The sequence below is a fragment of the Manacus candei genome, unplaced genomic scaffold (assembly GCF_025592945.1).
Source record: "Manacus candei isolate 608988 ecotype Guabito, Panama unplaced genomic scaffold, ASM2559294v1 h1tg000062l, whole genome shotgun sequence".
Taxonomy (NCBI): domain Eukaryota; kingdom Metazoa; phylum Chordata; class Aves; order Passeriformes; family Pipridae; genus Manacus; species Manacus candei.
In genome coordinates, this window is record NW_026138110.1 from 3,261,417 (window position 1) to 3,273,567 (window position 12,151).

Below are 12,151 nucleotides of genomic sequence, written 5' to 3' on the forward strand. Positions count from 1 at the left end.
GAATAAAGTTGCTGTGGAGGCTCTGAGCACGCTGCACTGATAATGTCAAGCACCCCAGTGCAGACGCTTCGAGCTCAGTGGTAGGTGCCTGGATTTAGCAGCTGAGCCTAAGGGTTCTGCTTTACACTTTTAGATCCGGCCTGTGCTTTTCCATGTCAGAAATTATTTAAGCAGCTATTAGACCTGCAACAAAGTGCAGTGGAAAGATCAACAGAGCATGGAGAAGCTCTGTTTACAAGGTACCAGGGGCGACTTGCATAACAAACCTGTCAATGATTTGTAAAGTGTACAGGCACAGTACCGTGGAAAGTCTCACTCAAAACAATTGGTTACTCATTACTGTGTTGTTTCAGTGATCTTCTCATCTTACTGGATGTGCTGGACAGCAGGAAGGCCTGCCCGTCTCTTTAGTATCTGATGATCCTTGGACAACTTTGTTGCCCTCTCTGTAAATGAATGCCAGCTTTCCTACAGAAGTGTAGGACTGCCCAGTGATGTACAGTGCCTGTTTTATTTGAATGTTCTCTGGGAAACGGTTTAGAGAGCATCCATATCAAACAATTCCTGCGCTGCAGTATTTGTACCTCGAAGAGCTAGGTCAAGGGTTTTGGATCAAAGCCTAGCTGAGACTGCACACATCATGGGGCCCAGGGAGAGAAGCATTAAATTTCTTGCTTAAAATTGGCTGTTAAATGCAAATGCATCATCCTTTGTGTTATATAAAATCTGAGATGAGTGTTCTGTATTTTCTCGAGGCAGCAAACTGTTGAACAGATTCTCCCTCCATTTCAAGGTCTTTCCATCAGGCTCTTGATGAATGCATTAAACTATATATTCATTATAGGTGATGAAAAGTATATAACCTTTCCGGAAAGGAAGTGGGTCTGCTCCATAAATAAATCTAGTTTTGTAAATTAAAGATGTGCTAGAATGAAATACTTGAGTCCTACAGTGCTGAAACTCGAGCAAGGCAAATGTTGTAATGGCAGCTTTGGGAAGGAGAGTGCTCACAATGGAATGGATGAACCTTATGGAGTGCCCTGATGGTCTAAAAATTCAGGCTGTGCTGGATCAGGGGAAGAAGTTCCATAACCAAGGTCCCTTGCAGAGGAAGGTCTGCCAGAGTTTCTCCTTTGCTGTGTATTAAGGTCTGAGCACGACCTCAGATGGAAAGCACCTCACTACTCCACCAACAAAGAGGCCTTATGAATAGGAAAATTCTGATTATATTCTGAGAGGTCATCTCTTAATGATCTGTGTCCTTTTAGGAGCTCAGAGGGCAGGAACTCATAGAACACTCTCCCTAGTTTCTTGCTTCATTTAGTACTGGCTCCATTGCTTTTATGTATTGTTTGGAGCTCCTCATGACTGTGAAAATTGGCTCCAACATTGAAACCATTGTAGAAGTTCAAGAAAGAACTGATGAGTCAATGAGTTCCACATCTTCCTTTTGGCCAGAAACATGAAAAAGTATATGGTCTTTCTCACTGTGATTTTCAGGTCAACTACTGTCAGGTGACAACTAAGTACTTAACCAGATCCATACCCAGTAATGTCATGTGAGAAGCAGCAGCAAGAAGGTCAGGTATAGCCTTTGCCATATCTCATAAGTGATTTTCCTGACATGCCAGTACAACTTTGGCTTTCTGTGAGTTATACTTCATATGTTTCCTAACCACTGACTTCAAAAAAGCCCAAATCATTTACTTCCATTATCAAGATTTCAACACTTCAGTTTTGGTTATTTTTTGTTTTATTTTTTCCACCACCCTTCTTTCAAATGAACTATGAAGCTTTGCATGCTTTGGTTCTAAATGTAAGTGCACTGCACACGTTTATTTATCCAAGGCACAATTCTCTGACCTTTCTCTCAGTTGCAGCTTGCTTCTGGTATCATTGTCAGGTTTGTTGGCAGAGGGAATTAGCCACAACTGGTGTCCTCCACAGCACTTGCTATAGCAGTTGGATGCCAATGAAGAATGTTTTATAGCAATGGCAGCATTACAGCATCTCAGGGGTTTTGCTTAATGATTGGACACATTCCATGTTAGGATACAAATGTAATCTGTGTTTGTGGAAAAACAAACATCCCAGTTAAGACTAGAGCAAATCCTCCTCAGTACTGACTGTGACCAAGGTATGAGCCAGGTCAAGTGTGGAGAAATAAATATTGACCTCATATAACGGTTCATATGAAAGCTGTGCTGTGTTAAATCTGTAGCTGTTTTGCACTGGAGTACCAACTAATGACACAGCCAACTTAAATCTATTGAGTACTACCATATTTTTTTAAAGTTGACACTCTCCCTCCCCACTCCCAGTAATTCCATTTTGATCTCATGGAACTGATTCAGCTCTAAATGAAGCTCTCAGGAGCCTTGCAAAGCTACTGTAGACAAAGGGTCTACAGTCAGTCACTTACCAGACACAATGTACTTTTTTTATGGTCTAATGCAGCCTCAAAATAAGAGCCACATTTTTAAATTTTAGCATGACAAGTCATGTGCACCCACAAATCATGCTGTTGTCATCAAGGTCTTAAAAAAACATATTTCTTGGAGAAAAAGTAGATTAATGCAGTTAAACAAAGCACATTACAGGAGATGGAGAGAAAAATCCACAGAGGGGAAATTAGTGCCCTACTTATTAGTACCTTTTAAAATCTCTCTTCTGTACTTGAAATATTAAATAGCAGGCTGGAAAAAATGTAATCTTCCTGCAGGAATGTATTGCTTCCTTCAACATAAATATTAGTCTCTTAACATGCAAGTTTGTCACTGCTTGAATTGTACTCATATTGTGGTGCAAGCAAATGCTTCGTGCTATTGAAAGAGTTTTCCTTAATAAAATGCAGAAGCTAGAATGTTAAATCTTTTGAAGTTGCTGCTAAACATGTAATATTTAGCTTGAGAAGCAATAGTGAGGAAATGAACATGATAAGAACTCATTCAGTAACAGGCCTAAATTGATTATTTCCTTCCTTATGTAAACTTATCAGTCAGCCCTTTGGGCTCACTTCCGAATACCAGCTCAGCACAAGAGTCTTATCACAAGGAAATGGAATGTAAAAGCCCTGACAATTTTGATAAGGCACGTACTTTAGTTATGATCCTATCTCCCCCCTCCTCCCTTTTAAATAATTCATCTGCACTAAAAGGGGAGATGCCCTCCCTCTAACTTTTGTATAAATAAAAGTTGGTGCTGTTATAGCCAGAGTAAACCGTGGTTATTTATTGTGCTGGTTTCTCAAAATATTCTTAGGGAAGGAGACTAGAAGATGTATTGACAATTACAAGCAGCTTTGGAATGGAGTGGCATAGTGTTCTGAATAGATTATTTCCGAGTTTTTAGAGAGACTCATATGAATTTTGGACACAATCTAAAGATTCTCAGTAGAGTGGATACTGTTGGAAACTTAAGACTCTCTGGTTTTATCTGCCACTTGTTTATTTGCCACCTTTACCCATCTATGATGCCGTGGGTCTCACATCTCCTTGTGATGGCAGAACCCAGACTGCATAAAGATCCAACAACTCACAGTACAAAAGTCAGACATACAAACTGAAAAACCTACTACTCCAACACCAAACCACACACCCAAACATACATGAGGCAAAAGAATACTGACAACCAACTCTACCCACCAGCCACAACAGTTTTAGAAGCCAAAATACCAGCAAAGCAGCCCAAAATACAAATTTGACTTCATTCATTTGTCCTAGTAAAGTAATAATTTAAAAATGTGTGTAACAAGTTTTGTGGTTCATCGAATACCAGGACAGCAAGGCCTGATAAAAGGACTCAAATGACAGTACTGTTTTTGTTTGAGATGTGGTGACATGCTCCTCAAGCAAATGTTATAGGCAGCAAATCCACGACCCAGTAAAATACACTCCAGACCATCAAAGTAGTTCTACAGCTTGATGAAATCCACTCATTTCTAGCAAGAATGACCTAAAACTCTTCAGAGAAAAAAAAAAAGGTGTGGTGGAATTCAGAAAGAATGTTTTTTAAGCAAACAGTGACATACCAAAGCTGAGTGTAACTTTTCCACTGAAACCTAAAACTAAGCCAAACTTACCTGATTCATTTTTTCTGCGGAAACTCAAATTTTGAGTCTCTTTATGCAAATTAGGGAAAAGTCATGACTGAGGCTGGATTGACATATAATTTGGATTGGCTACTTATCTAAACCTCCTCTCAGGAATAATGATCATCAAAACAACATCTCATCACTGTAAATCAAGAGGAATTTTAATCCTGACAGCGCTGAATTGCACAGTAAAGATACCATTGATTTTAATAGGGTTAGGATTTCTCCAGGATTTTCGTGATGCTTTGCACGAGGAAGCCCTTAGACTTTTTCACAAGACATCCTAAATGCTTTCTGTTGGAGAAATGTTGCTATGGCAAGTCTATTTCATGAAACAGTGGCAAAAATAAGACCAGAAAAAGGTCATGGAGTTATGAACTTTCATAACTCTGGGCTTTCTTTAACAAACTGTACATAACAGGAACAAAATCTTGTTAATGATTTTGGAGAGAAAAACCCCAGAATTAGCAGGGCTAAGGGAAAAACTAAACATTTGCAATGTGAATGCTAGGTAGTAAAATAAAAGAGGGTGTAACTGCATTGCCTGTCATTTATTTCTTTGGGCCTACAGCAGCAAAGTCCTCAGGGAAAAGAATTACAGTAGGAGATATTATCTTATTTTACTTCTGTATTTCCTATCTTAAATTAATAGTGCCTTAGGATTTTCATTATAATTGATATAATTATTCATGAGACTATTTTGTTATACAAGCGAGTAAAGAGCACTTTGCTGCTCCGTGAAGCCTGGCTTGTTTTATGGTGTTTAAATTAGGGCTTAAAGATATAAGTGAGGGGGAAAAATGCTATTGCTGAAATTCTCGGTCCAACAACTGAACTGGTGTTCGGAGCAAAGAGCAGATGGAAGGGCTGGGTTTTTGCATCTGTTTCTGTAAATCCACAGGGAAAAAAAAGTTTTGTGACCTCAGAGACTCTACAGCAACTGGCTGTAGTGTGCATGGGGTTTGCTTTGTGATGCAAAGCTCAAGCACTGGAGAACTGCAGAGCTAGTAATCAGATGGTCTGTAAGAAGGCCAGGTTGAACAGGGCTTGGAACAACCTGGTTTAGTGGAGAGTGTCCCTGCCCATGGTTGGGGGTTGGAACGACCTGATATTTAAGGTTCCTTCCAATCCAACCCATTCTGTGATTAACAGCACAACCTCTGTTCATGATAGGCTTTATTGGCAGTGATAAAAATGGGGATGGCATTACACCAATCAGTCATTGATTGCTTGGAGATGGAGAACAGGGTAAATCTAGAGGGAGCTTTCAGAGATAATTTCCGGCAAAGCTCAGGTGGGTACTGCCACCTTTACTGAGTGGAGTGTTACACTGTGGGAAGAGGCGCATCAGGAAAATTTTGTGGTCTGCTTAAAGGTGGCAGAATTGCTTATTTATTTAGGTCAAATAGACTCGAGTACTTGGAGACCGTGGGGAGCTTACGTAGTGCACTGGCGTGGTGTGAAGGAGATACATTCTGGGGGAGAGGCACAGGTGGGATGAGAGCACAGTCTCTGAACAGATGTCTCATGACATTTCACGGTGATCAGGGAACAATCGTGTGGTCAGAGACTGTCTAATAAATGGATCTGCAGAGTCCCAATGAAAATTCCCCCAAAAACTTTTCATATATTCATATATTCTTATATTTTCATATATTGTGCTTATTAACCATTAGGTTTTGGAAACACATGGTGATCACTCACCACCCAGGCCAGTCTTCAGGCTTCTGTACTAGTTTGGAAGAGTTCAGGCTGAATCAAAGTTTCAGGTATTGTAAAAGATAAACCAGTACATTTTATTGTCTTGAAACTTACAGGAACTGTTCTAAGAAGTTCAGCTTATCTGTTTGGGATAAGTAGAAAGGCCTAAAGTCAGGCTATTTTTTTTGGCTAACAGTGATTATGTTTCCTTTTTTGCTAAACACCTAGATATTTATGAAAACAAAGCAGAATATATGTGCAAAGATTCCATCAGTTTTATAGCCAAAATTAATTGCAAAATAATTTTCTGTTAATCTCAATTCAGGTTTTGAAAGAGCATTTCTGTTACTTCTCTTTGCCCCGTTTTTACAAGCTACACTTCTATCCTGCTAATATTCAATTAGCAGGAATTAAATATAATTTAATTTTCTGCAATATCCTGAATTGTTACTGTAAAAGATGCAAGTCATGAATCAAAATGCATTTATTGCATACTGTAGCTCTAGTGCTAGTTATGTATTTATTAGATATTTGAAGCTCCATCTTACATTGTCCCCTGCATTTCCACCAAGCAAATAAGAGGTCAGGTGAGCAACATCTGTTCACTTTGCAGGCTATCACAAGTTTCAAGGGAGTGGTAACAGAGGGCTGTGCCAGCTGGTGTGATAAGCCATGAGGTGACATACAGGTAGTGCTCTGTGACAGACTTAAGCTCTGGGGAACAGTGCAAAGGTTGTGCAATTTGGGGCAGCGTGGAGCTGCTCCAGTGAGAAAGTCCCAGGAAAGGGCTGTGGCCTGTGTTACCTGTAATGGCAACACCACTCTGTGGAAGCAAATTATTATCACCTCCTGTGTCCACCTTCTCCGTGTTGTTTCGTGCCCAGTGACTGCGGAAGGGTCAGACCTGTCAGACCAAGTGCAGGTTGTCCTTCTGCTTGGCTGGGAGCCAGCTGTTTGCAGGCAGCCCGGGGGGATGCATGTGGTGTTTTTGCTTCTGTGGACATGGAATACAGGTGAGACAACTGAGATCTGAATCACTGCTGGTGTAAGTGGTAAAAATAACCTGATGCAAACCAGATTCTTGTCCATTTCAGGTGGCATAATGTGATCAGCCAAAAGATATGATCTACAGTAGTAATAAATTGACTTCTGACTTGATAAGTTTTTCAACTTGTTTTTTTTTCATGACCCCATGAGTGACATAACAAAGAACGTTGCACACCAGTCTGTGAAGTTGTTGTATTTTAAATGTATATTAAATTCTCCACTCTACATTAGTTGTACCATGGAACAGACTCATTTCCTCTTTTGGTGAGTTAATCTTGTAAATTAGCATTACAACAAAGCCTGAAGAAGCTCCCTCCCCTCCCCTTCCATTTCCTTTTCTTTTGTGGTAGATCAGTTATTCACAGGATGTTCTTTGTTTCTGGAATCAACTCTTTGTTTTGCCAAACTTACTTCCACCCCTGTGTCTAGTAGAGACCTGTTCCAAGAGGTGTTCCACTGCCTGAGAACGCGCACAGGCAACAGAAGGGCTTTTCTTACAAAACTGTCTTTGCAAGCTTTTTATCTGTTCTCCGCCCTAGAGAGGAAAGATTTTTGTTGAAAACAAGTGGACCTGTTGCATTCCCTTTGGGAAATTCTCCTTAGTGCCTTCAAAAACTGCTCCTAAAAATCTGCATTTGAGGAAATGGCCTGTACATCTAAATAGGTGAAGAGATCTCTCAGACATCTTCTTTCATGGGAATATATTTCTAAAGGAATATGGATTGTTCTGCTTTTAGTGGTTTCAAAATCTTGAGTCAAATCTGTGAAGTACATTTTACTCAATTACGTGTATAAGAGTTTCCATTCCTTCAGGTACTGGATTCCCTGCTAGTGATGGAAACTGCATCTTCCATTTCGTAACCAATAATCTTAATAACTGCAATCTACACTCTGTGCATTTATTTTGTGGAGTGTCATTGACTCTTGAGACTTGCATACCCAAAGGTGACTTTGTCCTGATGCAAATACATGGATATTCCCAGGGTCTGCATTGCCTTGTGTAAGTTTCAAGAGGAAAACATGGTAATAGGAAGACAAGAAATATTAGAAATGTTCATTATAAAGTTGGAAACAAGTCTCACCAAGCCTCGAATGCATTCTTTGTGGATGGAATGGAAGCAGAAAAAAATGTTTCAAAGGAACTGACTGCTCCTTTGTGTGATTCAGGCTCATAGAGAACTGTGTTCATTACAAAATCTTTTCCAGAAGACATGTTTTCATTGAAGGCGGTGACATGTGTGAGTCTAAGATAAAAATAATTCTTATTTTATAAAGAAGTGAGTAACCTCTGTGTCTCATCCTTATGTATCTGACCTGGTACCATGTAGATGGTTTCTGCATCATGTCTGTTCTACAGAAAATGAGTGTCCTTTTTAATTGTCTGAGGGCTTGCTGAGAAATTGGTCTGTTAGGGTTACTGCAAATAAAAGAAGATCTCAGTAGTCAATTATTTCTTTGTCTAAAAGAAGTCATTAAATTTGATGATAGAAGCTGTCAATGTATAAAAATATACAACTGAATAGAACGTGAGAACAAATGCTGACAAGTGTAGTATACAGCCAGTGCTCTTGACAAGACACAGGATTGAATCGAACAAATGGCTCATAAAGCTCATTTAGCAGGAGGACAGTAAAATCCTTCCTTTAAGATGATTTAGCTTTTTTATATGGAGATAGGGGTCTACCCCAGTGGATGGGGGTGCTTGCTTTTACCAGGCACTGCAGACAGCGCTGCAATATAACTTTAGTTTATTATGACACTAAAACTATTAAACTGTGACAGTCTTTTTTTTTTACTTGAAGTGAGGTTTGTCTGTAACCAAAAGGGGACAGCCATTCTTTTCCCATGCTGACTATTGTTTTTGATGGGCAGTCATCTCTGTGTCTTTTAAAAAAGCACGAACTCACTTTGTGCTGAATGCCTGAGAGGGAAAATATAGAGTTAACTGTAGAGGTTGATCAGTAACTCAAAACTACAGTAGCTCCACTCAACATACAAAAAAGTTAAAGCAGGTACTCCATTCTCTGTCTCATTGATTAGCATTATCCAGATGATAAATATTAGTAAGCACCAATTTCCGGAGGGACAAAAGCTGTGTGGGTGGGTGTAGGAAGAGCCCAGGTCAGGAGCCCTCCCATGAGGATGAGGATCTGACTGATGCCCCAAGCAGAGGGTAACTATGGTGGCTTTCCCCCAGGAGACAGTCACCTCTGTGGATAGGTGGGGGTGTTGAATATGTGGAAACCCCTTGGAGCCAAGTTTCCATTCGCCTGTGCGACCGTGTTGGACAGGGATGGGAGGCTGTCTCAGCAAAAAGCCACCATCCCTCTGTCTGATGTCCTGGTCTGCTTGTGTCCATCACTGGTCTGTCACCACTGCTCGTGGTAAAATACTGCTCCTGCCAGCACCACCCATGGTATGTGGCTCCTGTAGGATGCCTGGCAGGCCCACGGTCCTGGGTTCACTCTGTTGTTCCAATCTGGATGCTTGTTCTGGGGAGCACAGAAACTCTCGTTCCAACTTGCAAAAGTGTTTTTCAGAGTCATTCTGAGGTTGCAGAGTCCTCTGAATCACTGAGGTCACTTAGACATAACCTAAGTGTCTTCAAGAGTCCTTTGAAAATTGCTGGCAGTATTTTCTCTGACCGGGTCATTATCTGCTTACTGAGAAAGAGGATGTTTTGTAATACACTTTTTCTGTCAAGCTGAATGTTTGCAACATGTAAGTCCTCATTTGGACTGAAAGATCATCTTTAAGTTCATGAGTTGGGTTAGGGAAAAAAAATCCATCACTGACAAATCAACACTTTCAAAACTAGATTTATGATAGTGTTTGAATCTCATGTAAGCTTTAGATCAATTCTTTATTGATTTTATTCAACTATTTCTTCAGCTGAATGAAATTTGGACGAAATAAGATTTGCCTTTCAGTACCAATCCTTCTGTTGATTAAGAAGGGACATATTCACTCTGTCATTAGCATCCTCTGTTAGAGAAGCTCTCAAATACCTGCTTTGTTGAAAAGAAAAAAGAAAATAATATAGGCTGCCATCACAGGCAGTCCTAAATCAGGGTCGGGTGCTGTGGATCTGGTCCAGGATGACAGAAATCTGGTGCTGTGCAGAGTCTAACCCAAAGTAGGAGACTGTCAGTGTTGCTTGCCCCAGATGTGATGCTGACCAGTGGTACGACATAGTTGGTATTGCAGACTGTCTGTGAGTCTGTCCTCAGCAGAATAGCCACCTCATTCCCAAGGAAGCTTCAACTGTAATCTGAACTTTTCAGTATCTGTTCCATATGGACACCAACAGTGAGCTTTTAGCTGTCTTAGAGACTTTTCCTGGCTCTGTTTTTTCACCTTTTGCTCTATGACAAATCCCAGTAAATGCATATTAGCAGATTGTTTTTATTATCCGCAAATCCCACAAAATTTAGTATGTTTTTCACTGTATCTCTCTCATTCCAAGACAGAAAGAAAAGAAAATTCTCATGTATCCATGTTAGTTAGGTCCAAAACCACAGTTTATGTCATGCCTGTTGTTATTCAGGTTGACCAGTTTGGCATATTTTGACTTTAAACCCATATCTAACCTTAACTCCAGTATGATGGCTCTGTTAAGATCAGACCTTTAAAACTTTAAGCCTTGTGATCCCCCTATAGAGGAGTCCCATTATTCTGGGGCTCAAAGTAATTTCATGTCTTTGGTAGCTGTCTAACTGAGCATCACAAAAAAGGCTCAAAATTTTGTTAAATCATTGGTTGTATTTAATACCTAACAAAACAAAACAACAAAGTAAGAGCAGCAACCATCAGGTATGTTAGGAAAACATGGCACAGAATGTGAGCTCTGCTTCTTAAGTGGAAGAGACAGACAATTATTTACTACAATCTCAGAGCACATGGCACTAAGTCTCTTGGCCAGGAGACACAACTTTAGGGAAAGCGATGTTTATCACAGTGCCCTGTTAAGTGGATTCGAGTCCAACAGAAATAAACAAAACAGCCTCTGGAAAAGTTTCAGGGCTTTCAAACTGGTGAGTGCTCCCGTGTCGCAGACAGCTCGGGTCATTTATTAGGAGCCAAACAGTCAGTACAAATGGCAATAGGAACTTTTATGTTGACTTCTTCCTTCTATTTTTGTTTGTTGCTTTGTAAAGAAGGTGGATTTCATACAACTATGAAAAGCTACACTTAAAGACAGTCTCTAGCCTGCCCATTTGACAGACCCTACATCTTTCAAATACACTTCTTTTCTCTGCTCCTCATGAGGAACCTCCCATTTGCTGCTCTGCTTTTCTTATCTCACACAAATGAGACAATCCTCGTTTCCTGTAAGTGTCATAAACCACTGAAATCTTTACTAATCATTGTGGTATTTGCTGCCTGCCTTTCAGGATTGGTATAGCTGGTAGATGATCTAAAATGGACAGGTTGTGTGCTACAGATTCCAGGTCGTAATCATCTTGCAATCCTGCATTTTGCTTGCAAATGTTGCAAGATTTTTGTATTGGCTGTTTTCTGCAACTAGATGTCACCTTGTTGAATCATTTCTGAGATCATCATGTTACCAAATTTACCAGGCCCAGCAATATCAGGAAATCCCAGATGGGAATCCAGGACTTTTGTTTTCAGGTCAATGATAGTGGTGGAGGTTTTGTAAGACATCCCCTTATCTTCTCCTTTGGTCTACTAAAATCTCTAGATGTGGAATGTGTCTCTGCATTGCCTTACAGTTCTCTGATGCAGAAATAAGCATTTTGATGGGAGAAAGCTCATGAAATCCTTTTCTTGTTGGTGTCTCTTGAGACAGTTGCAGTTGTTCTCTCCAAATTTGACATGGGAAGATGAGCGCGAATAACTAGGAGAAGGTCACGGTAAAAAAGCAGTTCTGGCCCACTTGTTTCTCCCATACCCTGACATCCCTGATATACCTTATTCAAAGTAGTATAAATTACTGCTGACCCTGGAAAGAATCTACATTCAGGCAAAAAAAAAAAGTTAAGAACAGAAGTCAGTACCACTTGATATGAACAACTTTAGAATATGTTAGAAGACAGTGAAAAGAATGTGTTAAAAAACAGTGAAATTTTACTATCATGCCCTTTGTCATTAAAATGTAAACATTTTTATAGTTTTCTTTCTTAATAGTGGGATGTAATGGACTTTACACTAAGAGCACATTCAGAAGATTGGTATTAAATACCTTTCCTTGAAACTTTGGCTGATATGAATATCATTACTTTCAAAAAAGAAAAAAACCTCTGCATTTTCAGCATATCATGGCATATATGAGGCAAAAAGTAGTTCTCA

General features: G+C 39.9%; 1 long non-coding RNA gene across 1 annotated transcript in view; it reads left to right on the top strand.

Annotated features, from left to right (window-relative positions):
• The window catches only part of LOC127478762 (uncharacterized), a 237,216-nt gene that overhangs the window by 116,420 nt on the left and 108,645 nt on the right, over positions 1 to 12,151 (top strand). The gene's annotated exons all lie outside the window — the stretch shown is intronic.